Genomic DNA, 20263 nt, shown 5'->3' with positions numbered 1-20263 from the left:
AATTTGCTAGAACTAAAGAGGGGAAAGGGGGGAGGGAGAGCAAGGGAAGGAAAGAAAGAAGGAGAAAAAGAAAAGAAGGGAGGGAGGAAGAATGAAAGAAGTAAGGAACGGAGCAGGAAGAAAGAGAGAAGGAGGGAGCAAAGGTCAAGGAGAACATTCAGGGCCAAAGCAATTGTTTGTCTAAATGCCTGGGTGGAAGGGACAGCATCTGTAGCTCATTGGTGGAATGTAAAAAAGCAGAGGTGACTGAAAGGCAGAACAACAGGGTGAAGGTGGCACAGAAACAGCCCGAGAGACTGGCTGCGTTCTCTGAGTCTGAGCCAGCCACCCACAGGCTCCCATTCATGTCTTCCCTCTTTCTTGCTGTCCATTCTACATTCCTCAGCTGGAGGACCCCCTGATAGTCATCTTTGATTTGGGTGACAATTCATTCTGTGTTAGTTGCTTCATGAGTTCTTATCTCTTGCCCACCACATTCCATACCCCACCTGCATAGTTTATGGGGTCCATGGACCTTGCGTCATACTAGGGGTATTGGGAAATCCTAGAGGAGTTTGGGTTTTAGCGGCCAGATCAAAAGTCATGAGATTTATCACTGAGAGTCTACCTGGATTTGGGCAAAAGGCTTGGCCGTTCTGTCTCATATGTAAATTGGGGATGATGATATTTACTGTGAGCATTACATTACTTACCTCCTGCAAAGTGTCTTGTACTATGCCTGGCATTTAATTAGTATCAGTCCCTTGGTTTTCCCTGGGGCCCTCTTACAGTGCCAACTACAGCATAATATGAGGCCACCAGAAATAGTACCTGGTGGATAGGTAAGTGAACCACCCCACCTATGAACAAAGGATGCAGGCTATGTGCTGAGTTGCCTGTGGGTCCAAATGGGACATTTCTGTCAATGCTTGACACAGTGAGTTTGTTGAGATTTCACTCTCTGGCTAGTCCACTCAGGGTATGGAGACCTTGGGTAGATTGTGTGGAAGAATTACAGGAAAAACCAACCCCCCTCAAAAACCCCCCATAAAAAACCAGAAAGCAAGACTTTTAAGACCTAATTATGTTCAAGTAGGACCATGGTTCCTGGGATGGAGGGAAAGAAAGCTTTTATTGGCTCTTGCAGGCCCTGCTGGGAGGCAGACTGCAAGACTGTCAGGCTTTGGAGTTACTCTGGCTTTGTTCAAATCCCTCCTGGCTCCACTAATTGAATTACTTTCAGCAAGTTATGTAACTTAACTGATTTCTCTCATTGCTCACCCTTAAAAAAATGGAGCATGATACGCGTAACCTCGTGGCATTTTCAGTTCATGAAATGATAAGTTTATCACATAAATATAGGTAGAAGGTGTAACCACATGTCAACCACCTGGAACCCATTCAAACAGTTCACTAGATATTTTTTCAAATTCTATGAATTTAATGCACATAAGGAGAAACGGAAATTTGTATCTATACTTTAAAAAATTATTTTCTGATTTAAAAAAATGTTATTTTGGAACAATTATAGACTCACAAGCAATTGCCAAAATCATGTAGAGAGATCCCACGGAGTACCCATTACTCGCTTTTCCCCAGAGAAACTGGCTTCTTGTGAATAAACATTCCACACAGAAACAGGCTTAATTCTCAATTCGCTTTTCTCTAAAGTGGAGACAATGTGTTGGAGAGGCAAAAACAAAAACAAAAACAAAAAATCATAAAGCCTGGCCTAACCACTTTCCTGCTTTTCTTGCTCTCTCGTTGGTTTTCTTTTGCAATTTTACGAACAAAATAATCTCATGGGAATGCAAGCTGGTGCAGCTACTCTGGAAAACAGTATGGAGGTTCCTCAAAAAGGTAAAAATAGAACTACCCTATGACCCAGCAATTGCAATACTAGGTATTTATCCAAAGGATACAGGTGTGCTGTTTCAAAGGGACACATGCACACCCATGTTTATAGCAGCACTATCAACAATAGCCAAAGTGTGGAAAGAGCCCAAATGTCCATTGATGGATGAATGGATACAGAAGATGTGGTGTGTGCATGTATATATATACACAATGGAGTATTACTCAGCAATCAAAAAGAATGAAATCTTGCCTTTCACAACTATGTGGATGGAACTGGAGGGTATTATGCTAAGTGAAATTAGTCAGAGAAAGACAAAAATCATATGACTTCAATCATATGAGGACTTTAAGAGACAAAACAGATGAACATAAAGGAAGGGAAACAAAAATAATATAAAAACAGGGAGGGGGACAAAACACAAAAGACTCATAAATATGGAGAACAAACTGAAGGTTACGGGAAGGGTAGTGGGAGGGGGGATGGGCTAAATGGGTAAGGACAACTAAGGAATCTACTCCTGAAATCATCATCGCACTATATGCTAACTAATTTGGATGTAAGTTTTAAAAAATAAAAAAATAAATTAAAAAAAATAACCTCAGGTGGTTAAGAAAAATTGTTGGTCCTTGGTAAGCATCCTAAACATCCTGGTGTTTGGTGTTTGTTTTCTTCCTTTTGTGGGTGGTGACTGCCAAGTTCAGACTCCTGTCGCACTGCTGGTCTCAGGATCGTGTCAAGGCCTGACGTCAACCCTGAAAGCTGTATGTGCAGCTTGCACATACACATATAAGCCCCCAAACACAAGAGGGACTGTTCAACACGATCATGGTAGGTGTGTTTGTTTTATAAATTCCTAGTTGAGGGTACTGTCTCCTGTAATGGATCAAAATCCATGTACTTTTTATAAGTTGTATGAGAGCTCCTGTGTGAGAACCTAGGTTAATTGGCACCAGCATTTATGGTTTGTTGTTTTTTTTTTAATAGCTTCACACCTGTTTATGTCAGGGCCTCAGGCAGTTTGATTCCAGGACCCCTGAATGGGGCTCGCCTCATGCTAATTGCCTTACATCCTACATCCTATCTCAAGGAACATTATGAGCCTCTCAGTTAGCTGTGGTCTCTCTCACATGCCTCACTAGCACTCTGGAAAGGGGAATCTTGGTGTGAGCATGAGTTGAGTTCTGTGCTGGGTTTCAGATGTGCTCCATATCAACTGGGTCTATGCCTTCAGCCGGGCAATTTTCATGACTGCTGAGAAGTAGCTCCCTAGGGAGAACCCAACATATAAACAGAGTGGATATTCAAGCTCCTCTGGTGTCTGGGGAACTGTAGCAGGTGGGCTTGTTCCCATAGAAGGTCCATTCTCTCCAGAAAGGACCTTCAGAAGTCCCTGGCTTCCTAATAACATCCTATAGCAAGGCAAACCCCAATGTAGGTAGACCCAGAGCTCAGTGTAAGAGATCACGGGCCAGAGGTGAAAGGCCATTGTGAACATAACAAGGTTTCTGACCTTTTTGGATTTATTTTCTAGCCGAGTTTTGTTGCATTCACAGCATGGAAGTGACAACTAAATTCAGAAAGAGCTTTTGCCTTAAATCTCTGCCTTCACAGAAATGCTAGGTGGTTTATCAATTAATGAATATCCATTAAATATAAATTCAGTGCTTAGTTCACACTACTTTTCTCCCGGAAGAGCCTCATGGGACTAACATTGAGTAAGACCTCCTTGTTCTAGGCACTTTGCATAAATGCATAATTTAATTATCACAATAACGCCTCCATGTTGGCATCATTGTTACTGTTACCCACGTGAAAAAGCAGAGTCTCAGCACCACCAAGTTCTCACCATACTGGTGATAGAGTCATTTGTCCCCACTGTCTCCATAAATTCCCTCCCTGCTTTGGCATCATGAGGGCTCCACAATGCTGGTGTGTCTGTCCTGCCAAGGCTATGGGAACAAGAAATGGCAGAGGCTACGGTACCTGGAGAAATGCCAGTGAGAAAGGAATATGTAAGAGAAAGTGCAGCACATTGAGGGAATGATACAGGCTAGCAGGACAGAGAGTGGCCTGGGATGGATGGGGTAGGGTGTTTCTTCATATAAGGCAGTGTGAGGTTGAGTCTCTGCAGAAGTGACATTTGAGCTGAGGCCTGAGTGAAGAAAAGGACCCAGTTAGATGCAGCTCTGGAGGGAAGGGATTTCTGAGTGGAGGTGATCCCATAAGAGGCTGTTAAGGAAATGATGAGCTTTTGGGGGTGAGCTTCATATGTCTTATTAAATCACAAATTCCTTGAGGGGGGGCATTGTTGCTTCTCATCTTGGAACCCTTGACAACACCAAGAACCCACTGTGTATGCGTATCACCCAGCAGTTGGGTGAATGGAATTGGCTGTAGACTACACCTCTCATTTTCAAATGATAAAGTGGAGGGAGCCTGACCAACCACCAAGGTGAGTCAGGGGAAGAATGAAGACAATGGCACCCATTTCAGCCTCTCAGCTAAATCTCTTTAAAGACTGGCAAGGCTATGCCTCTAATGCTACATTTAAATGGCAGCTACAGTCAGCCATTTATCTTGAGCAGACACTTGTTTAGACAAATCTGGTGAGGAGTGTGACATCATCCACACACATGCAAATCTGCCATGGGTTGTTTGCCAAACACTTTTGCCGGAGGTTAAAACACTGTGGTATTTTTAAACCATGCAGGCAAAATCACTCCCTCTCCACGCAGGAGCTGAACCATTGCCAGGGTTGCTAAATTGGCAGGGCAAAGGGCCCCACACCATCTGTCCTCACATTGGCTGAATTTAGGTCTTGAAGTGAGAATCGGATTAAGAAAAAAGAAAACGGCATGAACATCAGGGAGGAATCTTGATAGGTTTCTCTTGACACGTGGGATGAGCCATCAGTAGGGGAAGCAGTGGAACAAGGTGGGACTCAAAAAGAGAAGAAGGAGGCCACGCCTAACACCAAAAATGGAGTCGGACCTTTGGCTTTTAAGTGGAGACAGGGCTTTTAACCTCTCATGCGCGCACACACTCTCTCTCTCTGACTTTTTCCTTTTTTAATTTTTCTTTTCTAGGAGGAAGGAGAAGGAAAGTAAAATTGCTTTTCTGTCTTTAAAGCAAGTAGGAAAAACCATAGCTGGTATAAGTAGAGTAACTACACTTTTCAGACTCTTTCCTTGAACTTTGCTTTTCTTCATTGGCCTCTCAGTCTATAATGCATCTATCACTCATAATTTTTATTTTTGGGACTCTTAGCAGTGAAGTTACAAGTCTTGACTGGATCCTGCAGCTGGGAAACCACTGGACAAGGAGAAACTTTCCCTAGCCAATAGCTTTCCTTTTTTTTTTTTTTTTTTTTTTTTTTTTTTTTTTTAAAGGAGGAAACAGAGGCTCAGTGAAGTTAAAAGTAAGGACTGAGTTCACGGTTAGCACTTGTGAAACTGGAAGTTCTGTGGCTTGGATTTGAAGGCTGGCGCTCTTCATATAGTCCATGATGCTATCCCTGTGCCAGGAGACTTCTATGGCTCTGGGGTTTTCTAAGAGGCAGTGGGAGCATGGTTCCTTAATGATCACACATTAAAACTCCTAAAGGTATTTATAGCGGCCAGAGGAAGGCTAGTGTCTGTTAATTCGGGATGCTGTAATGAAGTGCCATAGACTGGGGAGCTTATTGACAATGGAAACTTGTTCTTCATAGTTTTAGAGGCTGGAAGTCCTAGCTCAGGGTGTCAGCACAGGGCTCTGGTGAGAGCCCTCTTCCAGTTGTAGGCTGCCAACTTCTGGTTGTATCCTCAAAGCGGAGAGAGAGGGCAAGTGACTAGTCTAGTGACTGGTAAGAGAGCACTAATGCATTCCTGGGGCTCCCCACCTGCATGACCTCATCTCATCATTGTCACCTCTCAAAGGTACAACCTGCTTGCACCATTGCATTGAGGGGTGGGATTTCAACATATGAATTTTGAGGGGATGTAAACGTTCAGTCCAGAACAACTACAATCCTAAGAAGAAGGGTGTAAAAATGAAAGAGGTGAAAGAGAACAAGGAAAAGTTTTTTGAAATACATGCTCCATGAGGGTGAGGCTTGTCCCTGTTGGAATCTATCATGTGGAGCATCCCTGGGCATGGAGTTGTACTCAATGAATATTAACAAAGGAATGATACCACCTCGTTGGGGCCTGGACTTTAATCTGTGTTGTTCATGCTCTGTTCTGGCACCTGGGACAGGACGTATTCAACCTTGCAGATTAGCAAATGGAAAAGAGAAAAGAAAGGGTTAAATAGGCTTTTCAATTGATGCCAAATAACTTGAATACTGAGCCTCCGTAGGGTCAGTACGAGGTCTTAGATGAAGGCATGGTCCCTGTTCTGAACAATTGCCCAATATGGATTGAATATATTCTAATAAATTAAGGAGGACACAGGGTTTTCATTATAGGCCTGTGAGTGTATGTGTAATAGAATTTCAACTGGGAAGTAGAACCTGTTCTGGGGCATCAGGGAAGCTGTTGGAACAGTTTGTGAGACGGCCACTCTATTTGGTTCTTTTTGAGCCTGGTCTCTCATAGCAACAGGTGTGACAGGGAGGAGAATGTGTAAGAAGCAATGTGATGATTCTGATGGTGTTGATGGGAGACAAGGCTCAGGAGTAAAAGTGAGGTGTGATTAAAGAGTGAAATCGTTCAGCGATGTTTTGATTTTAGAGCCTGTTTTGGGTTGAACTGTGTCCCCCTAGAGATGTGTTGAAATTATAACCCAAGCACATCAGGATGCGAGTTTTTTTTAATAAATGGGGTCTTTGCAGATGTAACCAATTTAAGATGAGGTGGTTTGGGTGGCCCAAGCCAAGGTGAAGGGGGTTCTTGTAACAAAAGGAGAGACACACAGAAAAGAGAATACCCTGTGAAGACACAGCCATGCACGGGGAGAAGATGGCCATGTGAAGATGAGAGCAGAGATCTGACTGATGCGACCACGAGCCAAGGAATCCCTGGGCTGGTAGAAGCTGGCAGAAGCAAGGAAGGATCCTGTGCTATAGGTTTTTTTTTTAATATGAAATTTATTGTCAAATTGGTTTCCATGCAACACCCAGTGCTCATCCCAACAGGTGCCCTCCTCCATACCCATCACCCACTTTCCCCTCTCCCCCCCCCCCCCCATCCACCCTCAGTTTGTTCTCAGTTTTTAAGAGTCTTTTATGTTTTGGCTCCCTCCCTCTCTAACCTCTTTTTTGTTTTTGTTTTTCTTTGAGGGCACACAGTCCTGCTGACACATTGATGGAGGACAGCTGGCCTCCAGAACTGTAAGAGAAGACGTTTCTGTGGTTTTAAGCCACCTAGTTTTTGGCACATGTTACAGCAGCCCTCAGGAACTAACACAGAGACTTAACATTTATTACTTTGAAACACCATTATTTTGTAAATTTCTATAGAAAAACAATTTTCCTACTGTAAGACCTAGTTCCAAACCCCTTTTTATCCTAGTTGAAACAAAGTTTTCATAATATGATTTTCTTTCTTTCTTTCTTTTTAATGTTTATTTACTTTTGAAAGGGACAGAGCATGTGTGAGGGAGAGGCAGAGGGAGAGAGCGAGGGAGACAGAGAATCCGAAGCAGGCTTCAGGTTCTGAGCTGTTAGTACAGAGCCCGACTCAGGGCTCAAACTCATGAACCGTGAGATCATGACCTGAGCCAAAGTTGAACGCTTAATTGACTGAGCCACTCAGGTGCCCCCATAATGTGATTCTAAATAAATGATCTGATGGAACTGGAGAGTATTATGGTAAGTGACATAAGTCAGGCAGAGAAAGACAGCTACCATATGTTTTCACTCATATGTGGATCCTGAGAAACTTAACAGAAGACCAGGGGGAGGGGAAGGGGGGAAAATGTTATAGAGAGGGAGGGAGGCAAACCATAAGAGACTCTTAAATACTGAGAACAAACTGAGGGTTGATGGGGGGTGGGGGAGAGAAGAAAGTGGGTGATGGGCATGCAGGAGGGCACCTGTTGGGATGAGCACTGGGTGTTGTATGGAAACCAATTTGACAACAAATTATATAATAAATAAGTAAATAAAGAAATGATCTGAGGTTTTTCAGGAATACAACTATGATAGGCCATTTTCATGTGTTGTAGAGAGAGAGAAACCATGGCTTTACATGCTGGTGGTCCTCGATCTTATGACCAGCAGCTATAATTTCTCTTTAGTTAGCCTTTGAGATAATGTATTCAACTCTTCTAGGCCTTCCAACAGAAAGACTGCCCAGTCTTCATGACATGGTGTACCAGCTCCTTCAGCCTTTGCTCTTGGTTACAGAGGATGTGGGGAAACCATCCCGGAGTCATCTTCCAGGAGCCTACAATTGCTACATCAGCCTTTCGAGGAGCACAAGCACCGACAGCATAAACACAGTGCAATAAACCTTCTTTTGCGTGCGAGATTGCCAAAGTCCATTGGATTTTTATCCAAGCAGGTGGGACCGAGTGCAAGCCTTCAGCCTACATTCATACTGCTGGTCTGCACCTTGGAGAAGAAGGTAAGGAATAAATTCACTCACACTGTTTGGATACCTGTGTAGTCCCAGGTACTATGCTCATGTTGAATTGGGTAAGCACTTGCACTGTTTCTCAAGGTGGGCATCACCCCTGTTTTATTTTTTTATTGTTATTATTTAAAAATTTTTAAATATTTATTTATTTTTGAGAGAGAGAGAGACAGAGAGAGAGCACAAACAGGCGAGGGGCAGACAGAGGGGCACAAAGGATCTGAAGTGGGCTCTGTGCCAACAGCATCAAGCCCGATGTGGGGCTCGAACTCACAAACTGCGAGACCACGACCTGAGCCCAAGTCAGACACTCAACTGACTGAGCCACCCAGGCTCCCCATCACCCCCATTTTAAAAAGAAGGAGATTGAATCTCTGAGAGTTTCAGTATTACAGAACCAGAAAGCAGATGGGTCCAGGCTTGACCTAGCTCACACCTGGCCAACCCAAAACCGTTCCTTGCTCTGCTTTTCCTCCCAGACTAAACTACACGTCCTGTTCCCTGCCTACCTCTCTTTGTACTCATACCAGCTCTGTGGGGCCTTGTGGATTTTATTGTGACAGAGGTAGGAGATAAAAGGGGGCAATAAAGCCCTCTCCCCAAGTCACATTCTCAAGGCTCTTTCCTTCTTCCTCCAAGCCTTGTCCAGGGCCACTTTCCAGGCATGTGGTTCTCCAGTCCATCTTGTCCAAAGTGGAGATGAGTGTGGTGAGGAGAGAAGAGGGGAGTTTTCAGCTCAGCATTTCATTTAATAGCTCATACGGAGCTCAGTTCTCTTAGTTATCTTTGAGGACTCCATTTTGTCCTGGTCCATTGACTTTGTCCTCCAGGTAGGTGGAGTAAGGTGGAAGTTGACCCTGGTCTCTGTATTGGATGGTTTTAATGTGCCACCACAGGTCCTTCAGGCCATCTGGCAGGACCCAACTCTGACTACAGTCACATTCTACCTGAGCTTCATCGGCCACCTCTACTGCACTTACTCTATGGTCTGCCAGCATGTAACCTGATATTCACCCCTTGAGCCTCTCACTTCCAGTTCTGAGCACCTCACTTGCCTCTGAAGCATGTGGTACTGCAGTACTCACTTGAGCCTATGCAGAACCCAAATGGAAGCACAAGAGAATTAAATCCCATTGGGAATATTGGGAAATATAAGCTGGCAGATAAGCTTTTCCCTTTCATGCCCCTCCAGAGGACTGTCAAAGTCTCAATAGTTTTTGAGGACCTTGGGAAGATAGCACCGTGTGATAGTGGGATGGAACACTCACTTGGGCATGGTACAAAATGCTGAGCCAGCTCAGTGCCATCATATCACATTGGGTCTCCTTCCTAACCTCACGTTCCCATTTGCCTTCCTCCCAGTTTCCCTAAGATCAAATTTTCTAGTAATGCTTTAAACTCTGTTTTTCTGGGGGAGCCAGGTTAAGACAGGTTTCTCCTATGGTTGGTTTTATAGGATTTTCTCTGAATCACCTGGGACACTTGTTAAAAATACAGATTCCAGGGACCCATTCCAGATCTATGATTACAATCTCTGGGTTTTAGACCTAGTGCTGTGCATTCCAAAAAGGTTCCGCTGGTGATTCTCATGCACATGACAGTCTCAGAACTGTGATGTTCCAGTGTTCCAGTGTAGGGTAAAATGAGGAAGAAGGATGGGGTATGTGCCCTCAACATCTTATTTGCTTGGAACAACTAAGAAATGTACAGCTATGGCTTGCAAACCCACCTCTCATCTTCCAAACTATGATACATTTCCTGCCACAGGTGAACAATTCCAGACACACATGACTGCAAAAGAAATCTTAAAGCCCATTCAAGAAAGGTCAGGTATGTACCTGAAGTCACCAGAGGCTACCACATAGGTTCAGGGCAGTAATCTCAGTGACATTGGATTGGTCTTGTGCCTGATTCCATCCCAAAGTTACCCATGAGGAATTGCTGTGTCTTAGTATGATTTATTTAACATCTAAAATCTGGGGAGGTGGAGGTTTGGGCAAAACTAAGACAATCTTCTAAAGGTCCGCACAACTGAATTAAGAAAGTCCCTACAGAGTTAGTGTGGGAGTGGCCAGGAAATTTCTCTTTGTGAGCAAAAGAAACTACTGATAGTCTTTGCAAGTGTTAGGGTTGTGAAAACAAAATTTCAGCCATGAATGAACTTGTGAGGGAGAAAATAATTATTACCTACTTCTCCCAAATAATCCACCCTCAAAGTTCAAGAGTCCAACAGGCGTGGCTTCTCATACTTGAACACATTCTTCACGTAGCAAGCAAGGCAACTGGGTATGTACAGGGTACATTTGCTTTCAATTTTCTCTTTTCTAGCTTCCTTTTCATCAAAACTACCTACTGTGGCAGGTGAAGAATGGACTAGGATGTCATACAGAAATGGCTTCCAAACCCAACTTGGCTCTTCACTATCTCGGGAACATTAAGCAAACTATTCATTGTGCCTAAGTTTTGGTCCACTTATTTGGACACTGGACACTTTGTTTTAGCCTTTGTGAGTTGCGAGAATAACATGAGGCTAATTATAAAAGGGCATAGCACAGGATAGGAATTTAAGAAATTGCCATTAAATTGTCATCGTCAGCTCATCATCATGGTGATTAAACTGGGACAAAAAGCCAGCAACAGGATATGCATCTATGGAATTATTGATGGTTTTGTGTTGATTTGTGTGATATCAATAGGACTGTGGGGATAAAAGCTGAAATAGGCATTTTTTCCCCCCCACTCAGAATAATACCTTTAGCAGAGCAGAAAAAGAAAGGAAAATTGACTTGGTTGGTGGGTTGTGAGACCCCAGACGGTGCAGATAGGACTAGAAGTTGTAATTCCATGGTGAAGATGGGGGTGTCACTCGGGGCGGTGGGTGAACTACATAAGATTTAAGGCAAATTCTAAACCAACAGGTCCAGAGTTTCATGAACATATCATTCTGAAGAAATTTGAAAACATGGGTTCAGCTTCCAGAGGTGCTTTGAGGGAAAGCTTTATACTTTAGTTGATTGTTTGGGCCCTTGTACCTGTATAATACCTAGACTATATTATGCCCTCAGTAAATGTTAGTTGAAAAGTGAATACATAAATATACGAATAGATTACTAATGGAAAAATAAAGCGTGACAATATATATGACAGGTTTGGTTATATTTCTGAAAATCTGTTAAGCTAATTTTGTACTTGGTATTCCCTGCTTTTTCCTCCCACACTTAGACCCACCTGTCCCTTGATGGAGCACCTTCTCAAATCCTCATATTTCTCAGGTATTTCCACCTTCTAACTAAAATCTGCAAGGAAAGGTCAGGGAGCATTATTCAACGTAAGTTGTGATGAGATAGTTAATTTTATATGTCAGTTTGAATGGGGCATGAAGTGCCCAGATATTTGACCAAACATTATTCTGGGTGTATCTATGAGGGTGTTTCTGTATGAGATTAATGTGGAAATCAGTAGACTGACTAAAGCAGATTGTTCTTCCCAAAGTGGGTGGGCCTCATCTAATCATTTGAAGAATTGAATAGAACAGAAAGGCTGAGTGAGAGGGAACTCTTTTGGCTTGACTGTTTGATCTGGGACATTGGTCTTTTCCAGTCTTTGGACACGGACTGAAACATTGGCTGTTCTTTCGTCTCAAGCCTGCCAACTTTCAAACTGGAACTTAAGCCATATGCTCTCCTGGTCTTCAGGCCTTTAGATTCAGTCTTGAACTCCACCTTGACTCCTCTGAGTCTGTCTCTTGAGAGTTTTCTTAGCCTCTGTAACCACACAAACCAATTTCTTATCATCTATCTATCTATGGAGAACCCTGACTAATGCATTTATGTATAAAATATTTGCATTTCGATAGGAATTAGAGAAGCAACAGATTTGACAAAGGACTGAGGTGGAGGTGAAGGTGTTGCCTTTGTGGGTAAAGAAGGTGAGAATTGCAATAACAATTAACTGAGATAGTCGATGTAACACATCCAACATCATAAATGCTCAGTAAAAACTTTGCGATTGATATGATTATGCTACAGGGCACTGCAGGTCATTCTACAGGAAACAGAACTCACTGTGGTTAAAGATATCTAGGAAATCTGGAAAGGAATCCAAGCCTGTCCAACTCCAAAGCCAAAGAAATGTTCATGGTGATTTTACAGAGACCCTGGAATTATCCATTATTTTGCCTGAGACACATAGGTGGGTTCCTATTATACATCCACAGTGCTTCACAGTCTCCCAAAATTTAACACTTTTTATCTCATTCAAACCTCAGAACCTGACTTGTGATGTAGGTGCTATTTTTAATTTTACAGATAAGAAACCTTGAGACTCAGCGAAGTGAAGAGACCTATTAATCATGCAGCTTGAATGCCGTGACCATGCTGGAGCTCAGACCTCCTGACTCCAAGTCATGTATATTGCTCCATATCCAGGGGTGAAAAAAGGAATTTAGACTCTTACTGGAGCTGGTGAGACAACAAGCGTGGGTTGAGGACAGTTACCTGAAAAATCTCTGTCTTTCATAAAGTAAAAGAAACATGGTTTTGTGTAAGCAATGCAAACAGGAATATGCAAGTGTCATGGCAGAATGTATGCATGGTGTATCTATAATTACACAGAGGCTTTGCATTTAGAAATCATATCATTCAACTGTTTTACTGCCTAAAACGCTTCAGCAGATTGAGATGATTTCAACCTGGTGGAAAATGGTGATCATCTTTCGCACATGTAAGAGGTCTTAGCAGCTCTCCCCTTTCCCTAGTTCACATTTCTCTAAGCCCTCGATTAATTCTTCCATTTGTAACATGAAGATGCCATGGGGCTATCACCATCCAACTTTTCTGGACGTGAATAAGATATATTTGTTTTACCTTTTTGCCAATACTTTGACCAGGAAATGCTTAAAATCACGCTACAGATTTTGCAAGCAGACATTGTCTGTTTCAGGCTCAGTGGCATCTATTGTCGGTAGACATAAACTTCAATCCTCTCCTTAAGACTTGCCTTTTCTTTGCCAGTGCGGTTGCATGTCCTACACTAAATGATGTGTCCTGGCTCCTCTGTACCAGGTTGGGTGTGCAAGGGCACAGATAAAAACTGTCATTACTTAAAAAAAAAAAAACAAAAACTGTCATTACTTGTTAGTACTGTAAATTTCCAAAGGCTGCTTGCCCTTGCCATGTTCTATGCTAGATGTCGGCAGGATGAATCAAAACCCATCCCTGCCTCTCAAGGAACTTACAGTGAGGTGAAAGACTGAAAATAAACAAATTGTTTGGTGAATGAACAAACAAGAGATACGCACAAGGGGTGTTGGGGTGAAGCTGGTAATATGCAGGAGTTGATCATAATAAAAGCTCACACCTTGCTTGCCATGGGCCACCATAATTAGGGCTTTACCTATATTAGCTCTTTTGGTCCTCACAATAACTCTGCGAGTTAGCCTATCTCTAGTAGATTACTATAGTCTTCATTTTATAGATGGGTACACTGAGGCATGGAAAAGGTGAGGGAGCATAGAGGTGTGTGAGCTGAGAGTTGAATCCAGGTAGATTGGCTCATCCACTTAGCTGCTATCCTATACTATCTCAGCCTGTGGTCAGGGGCAGGAGGAGCTGTGAACCAGTCGGAGGAGGTGGGAAACACATTCGATGCAGACAGAATTGCCTATTCAGAGGCATAGGAGACTGGGAAGATGAGGCCGAGATGAAGGCCTGCAGCTTGGGATGCCTGTAGCACACGGGTATGAAGACGCATATGCCAAAGGTAAGGCTAGACATATGAGCATATTCGTCTTGCCCCTTCCAGGTGAAGACTTCCCTGTTTTGTTCTAGAGACACAAGGAAGCTGTTGAAGCATCTTAGGTATGGACACGTCATGACCTGATACCCATTTTCTGTGAGGTCATCTGGGAGAAGTGTGAAGGAGAGTATCTAGAACATCTAGTAGAGTATCTGGAGTATCTGGAGTATCTAGGAGTGTATAGGAAAGCATATATTTCGAGAAGGGAGAGGGGACCCAAAGCAAAGCTACCAGAGGGGAGCCTCTCACAATTGTCTACGTACGGAGGGAGAGAAAGATGAACCGGAAGGCTTTTAATTGATAGGCTGGACAGGTGAAGAGAAAGGTGCCGAGGACTGTGGCCAGGTTGGATGTGTCTACAGGAACGTATGAGATGGCGCAGGGAGGAGGAAGGTAGCCCTGTTTTGGATGTTGAAGGCTCGAGGTACTTGGGATGTATGCTTGGGATGCTGCATGCACGTTATGGATTAATAGGGTGGGGATCAGCACCTGGAGAGAGGGGCTGACAGGTAGCACTGTGGGTAGAAGTGACCGGGGGCTTCTCACAGCAGTGTTTAGTGATATGGGCAGCTGGCTATTTCTCAAGGAAGGAGGTGCTGTAGGAGCTTCTGGGGGCAGCCAACATCCGCAATGTTATCCACTCCCACCACCATTTCTTGGATCTGAGTCTGGAATTCCGTTTCCAGCCATGCCTTTACTCTTGAGTTGTGGAAGGTATCAACCCTAATTGAATTATTATTTAATAAAACATCTAGAATAGTGCCTGGAATGTAGTCATTACTGCACATAGTCTGCTGTGCAAGTGCTTATTAAGCAAAACAGGTGAAGGAACTCCCACTTAGATAGCAGCTTGAGGTCTTTCTTCTTGCTTGATACACGTAGGGCTTTGGGCAGGAAATAGAGATGCCTGAGGAGGACCAGCATCTTAGAAATAGGCTGAAGAAGACTACAAGAAGGGCCATCCAAAGACTAAGCAGAACATCAGCGAAAGCTCGTGTCACGCCAGGCTCATTTCTTCAAGAAGGTGGTGTCCACAGGGTGGAACCCAGGCAGCAGCACGATTAAGTGAAAGATGGCAAGTGTTTTATTAGGTCTGGGATCCATCTCAGAGATGAAAGTTGGCATGTGCCTTGTGGGATTGTTAATGGTAATAGTCTCAATGTTTATCTTTTAGACCTGCTGCGTTCAATTTGGAACCAGGAGCCACAGGCGTCAACTAAGCCACTAGCCATGTCTTAAGTGGCTACTTTCCATTTCATGAGGTGTTTCAATAAGCATTTAATGAGTACCTGATGCGTGCCAAACAAAACAGACAATGTCTTACAGGAGACACAGATGTTTATGTGTATGTTTAATGTCGAAACATGTGTAGCCTGTGCTCCCTGCTATGTGCTCTCATGGTTCTTGCCTGAAGTCCATTTGTTTTCTGCAGTTCTGCACTTCTTAGTATAATTGATGGAGAGAGACAATGAAACTATACGGCTCCTCCAAGGAGACTGTAAGCTCCAAGATAACAGGGTTGTCTGCTGCACATCCACGTATCCAAGAGCCTGGCATATAAACACATACAGAATAATGATCACAATTTCAGGAAGTGCAATGAAGAAATGGTACAATGTCCTTTGAGAGTAGGTAACTGGGGGGATCTTATTTAAATGAGAGGGTATTCAGGCCAGAGAAAAATTCCATGAGGAAATGACAGCTAGAGTGAGAGTTGCAAGAAGAAGGGGGGGAGGTAGCTAGAGAAAAGAGGGGAGGGCCTTTGAGGGAGTGGGGTGGGGGAAGATCCCCAAGTGAACAGAGTTAGCTGCACTCTGTCTCATTTCACACAGTGGTTTCCTTTAAGCTTCTGTAAAATGCCATTTCAGGAAATCATGTGTTCTGTTTTGTAAAATGACTCATAAAAGAGCTATTTTGTTGTCATTGGCATTAAAAATAAATTCAGAATAAAATAACTTGGAACCATGTTTATTTTCATTCTTGAGTTTTTATATAAAATGATGGAACTGCACGTTTAATTTTTCTTCTGCTGTTTTACAAATGGATTTTTTTTCTTCTTGCTGGCTGATGTCAGCTGCCTACCCTGAACCCCTGGGGACGGTGCTGCCTTCGGGTCTGTTCCCTCCCTCACCTGATCAGTCATATTCTGGAGGAGATCTGTGTTTATCTCCCAGGTTGGGCAGGGAGGATCTGCCAGGACAGCACAGTCACTCCCGACTCCAGAGAGGACATATCTGCTCAGGGCAGCTGGGAGGCAGTCAGAGCCTCGGTACACATGGAGTCTAGGCTCCCTGTTCCTGACATTCCAGACACTCTACTTCCTGGCTGTGGGGTTGGGGATGAGTTAACTCTCTGAAGCTCAGAGCCTGAACTGGAAAACGTAAATGACATGATTGCATAGTGCCAGGTAAACTATTTGGCACACAGTTGGTTTGCAGCGTGTATGAACAAAAACAGACCTAGTCCCTGCTGGTTTTCTTACCTGTCTTAAATTCATCTCTAAATGTATCCATCTGGATTTGAGACTCCATAGTCCCATGAAGAATGAAGGGAACTCCCTATAAACTTATCTGGATGGACACAGGTGCCAGGTATTATATACTTGATCAATGGAAACGCTTCTGGAGTCAGAAACTGAGGGCATCCTCAATCAGATGGTATTTGCCACGCAGATTTATTCTTCAAATATGAGTCCGTGGGGGGCTGGAGGAGAGGCTTCGGGAAGAGGGGCTAAACTCTAGTGAATGGAAGACTCGATGGAACATTCTCCTTGGTGCATCAAGGGCTCTGGTGTCTCAATGAGACCAAGGTGGTCGGTGTGGCATCTAAGTGTAGAGAGAACAGGATGCTTTGGCTCCAGTGTGGGAAGCAGGTGCAAAGGAAGCACCTTCATAAAGCAAAGAACCACCAATAATAATAGGGTGGAGGGAATGGGGTCCGGAGGCTGAGCCTCCTTCTGTTGTAAGTGTAGAGAAAGAATTGAACCCAACACACACTTCCATGTTAGGACCCATTTGTCCTTCCTCAGTGGGTATGGCCTTGGGAAATGTCTGGTTACACCTAGACACTGCATGACGTTTTTATTTGCAGCTATAACAAATTGCCAGAAACTCAGTGGCTTAAACACATTAAAAAAAAAAAATTAATAGTTCTGGAGGTTGGAATTCCAGAATGGGTTTCACTGGGCTGAAATTCAGGCGAGGGCAGGGCTGTGTTCCCTTCTGGAGGTTCTATGGGAGAATCTGTGTCCTTGCCTTGTCAGCTCCTAGAGGCCAACTCTGTTCATTGGCTGGTGGCCTCTCTTTCATCTTTAGAGTCAACAGCATGGGGTCGCGTTTTCTCAGGTCACATCCCTCTGACCCTCTCTCCCGTCTCCCTCTTCCACATTAAATGACTCTGTTCTTACATTGGGCCCACCCAGATAATCCAGGATAATCTCCCAATTTGAAGGTCAGCTGATGAACCACCTCAATTCCATCTGCTACATTAATTCCCCTTTGCCACATACAATAGCACATTTACAGTCCCTGGGAATTAGGGCATGGATGTCTTCGGCACTGCCACAAAATCAAATGTGTGCTGTTTACGTTGGGTGAGGGGGGACCGGACTAGTGTCAGAAGCCATGGGCTCTGGTTTTGGCATCAATGTTGATGACCCGTGTGATGCAGCGAGCCATTTTGTTGGATGGTTCCCTGTTTTGTCACCTGTGGATTGGCAGCCCTGTCCAGAGACAGAGCAAGTGTAGGAAGAGGAGGAAGCAGGAATGGGGTGGATCTGGGTTAATGTCTTGCTCTATTCTCTAGCTGGGTTAACGCATTTGCATATTTATAAAGAAATTGCAGACATTACCTGCCAAGAGGGAAGAATGAGGGAAGCAGGTATAGTGGGATGCTTGCTTGCCTCAGGCTCAAAGAGTTCCAGCCCAAGTGTGTCTTGAGGCAAGTCACCTCCTTTCTGCTTCTCATCTGGGCCCTTCCGTAGAAAAGTCATGTAGAGGGGCACCTGGTGGCTTAGTCGTTTGAATGTCTGGCTTCGGTTCAGGTCATGATCTTGTGGTTTGTTAGTTCATGCCCTACATTGGGCTAGTTGCTGTTGATGCTGTCAGCGCACAGGCCCTTTTGGATCCTCTTTCCCCTTCTCTCTGCCCCTGCCCCATTTGTGCTCTCTCAAAAATAAACAAACATTAAAAAGAAAGAAAGAAAGAAGGAAAAAAAGAAAGAAAGAAAGAAAGAAAGAAAGAAAGAAAGAAAGAAAGAAAGCAGAGTCACGTACAGTCTGAACTCCTGGACCTCCAGTGCCCTCCCGAGGGCTGTGCTTCTATTACTGTAAATCCAAGGCTAAAGGGGCCTACTTGGGGGAAACTTAGAGACCATCCCAGGATTTGTTTCTGTGTTGAGCTGATTCCACACTGAAGTTCCCAGTCAAGAGCAACATGCCAAGACTCCCTGGTTTATAAGCAGGATGCCAACATAAACACTATGGCTTTGGTAGGCAAGGGGCAGACTCCATTTCAATCCTTTATGAAGCATCTGAAGATATTCAGTCTGGGATCAGCTATGAGGGCTGGAGGGGGAGAAAAGAATACATGGCATTTGTGTACATCTCCTATGGACATCATGGGCTGTCCTGTTCATTTTCCTCATTTGATCCCTCCTCCAAGTCATTAAATTATACAGGAGGGGTGTTGTTATTACCTTCATACAGATAAACAAGTGAAGCCTACATTACCCCTTTGGTTATTGATCAGACCAAGGCACCATACATCTCCTTTACCTACAGAAGTCTCTGAGCTATCGTTTCTAGTGTCTTCCTTGGGACACAGCTAAGGTTCACTCATTAATTCAGGAAATAAGGGAATAAATTAGACCTGGTTTTTATCCTCAAGCATCTTATAGAAAATTTGTAGGGAAGTAATGGCAGCACAGGACAGTATGCGTCCCCATGGAGGAAAGTGCAGGGTGTGTTTAGACCCCTCAGGAAGTTGCCTGATCCTGTGTGGAGAGGGTTAGCAGTTTCCCAGGGAGGAAATGATACTTGACTTGAACATGGGAGGACCAAGATGGGATGCAAGGTTTCCAGGCAAGTGGAACAGAGAAGAGAGATGCCTTGGTACCATCAGAGAAGAGTAGGTGGCTCCCTCAGACAGGAGGGGTGGCAGGAGGGAGCTTGGCACAGTGGACAACATCCAGTGCTGAGGTCAGAGAGGCCTGGGCCCAAATACCATCTGTGTCATTTATTGCTGCCATTTAATCTTTCTGTGCACCAGGATTTCACATCTGGAAGTAGAAATATGATTCTGCATCATTTCATTATGATTATGTTGGATAATAGTAAGAATAGCTAACCTAATATTTGTTTTTTCCAGACACTAGTCTAAGTGGTTTATACCGATTAATTCTTGAAGCCTCTCAAATTTTTGTTTTATTTTTATTTTTTTCACATTTATTTATTTTTGAGACAGAGAGAGCATGAACAGGGGAGGGTCAGAGAGAGAGGGAGACACAGAATCTGAAACAGGCTCCAGGCTCTGAGCTGTCAGCACAGAGCCCGACGTGGGGCTCGAACCCATTGACCGCGAGATCATGACCTGAGCTGAAGTCAGACGCTTAACCGACTGAGCCACCCAGGCGCCCCCTCAAATTTTTGTTTTATACACCACAATTTTCCCTCTTCTATAGATAAGGGACCAGAGAAAAATAAGTAACGTGTCCAAGGTTACATGCAATTCAGTAGAAGAACCAGAATTGCAGAGGCAGCCATGCTTTTAACCAACGTGTATAGAAAATATACACAGAGCACCAACATACAGTAAGTGCATGGCAGGCAGAGGAGGTGTTGTTGAGCAGAGGAGGTGGGCAGAGGCCAGATCGTGAAGGGTTCTGCTTGTCTTTTATCCTATAGGCCATTGAGAGCTCAAGGAAGGTTGGTCATGACTTGTCAGACATTTTAAGATGATCACTCTGGTGGCCATATATAGGATGGCCTACAGGAGATAAGACAGAATATTGTCTTTGCAAGACATTGAAGGAAATTTTCAGTTTTTTGAAAGAGAGTCAAGAACCTTTATCCCTA

The 20263-nt window shown here is 43.8% G+C and overlaps 1 long non-coding RNA gene across 2 annotated transcripts; it reads left to right on the top strand.

The window, feature by feature from the left end:
* Positions 1 to 10270: 10270 nt before the first annotated feature.
* Positions 10271 to 16137, top strand: LOC109499276. 2 transcript variants are annotated; one of them, XR_006597231.1, is made up of 4 exons: positions 10271 to 12322; positions 12423 to 12585; positions 12702 to 14154; positions 15365 to 16137. It is a non-coding gene; the product is annotated as an uncharacterized LOC109499276 (long non-coding RNA). The 2 variants fall into 2 exon arrangements; XR_002741540.2 differs by having other exon boundaries at positions 10278 to 12322; positions 12702 to 16137.
* Positions 16138 to 20263: the final 4126 nt, after the last annotated feature.

The sequence above is a fragment of the Felis catus genome, chromosome B1 (assembly GCF_018350175.1).
Source record: "Felis catus isolate Fca126 chromosome B1, F.catus_Fca126_mat1.0, whole genome shotgun sequence".
NCBI lineage: Eukaryota > Metazoa > Chordata > Mammalia > Carnivora > Felidae > Felis > Felis catus.
Note: the sequence above shows the minus strand (reverse complement) of the source record. Positions and strands in the feature narration are given on the sequence as shown.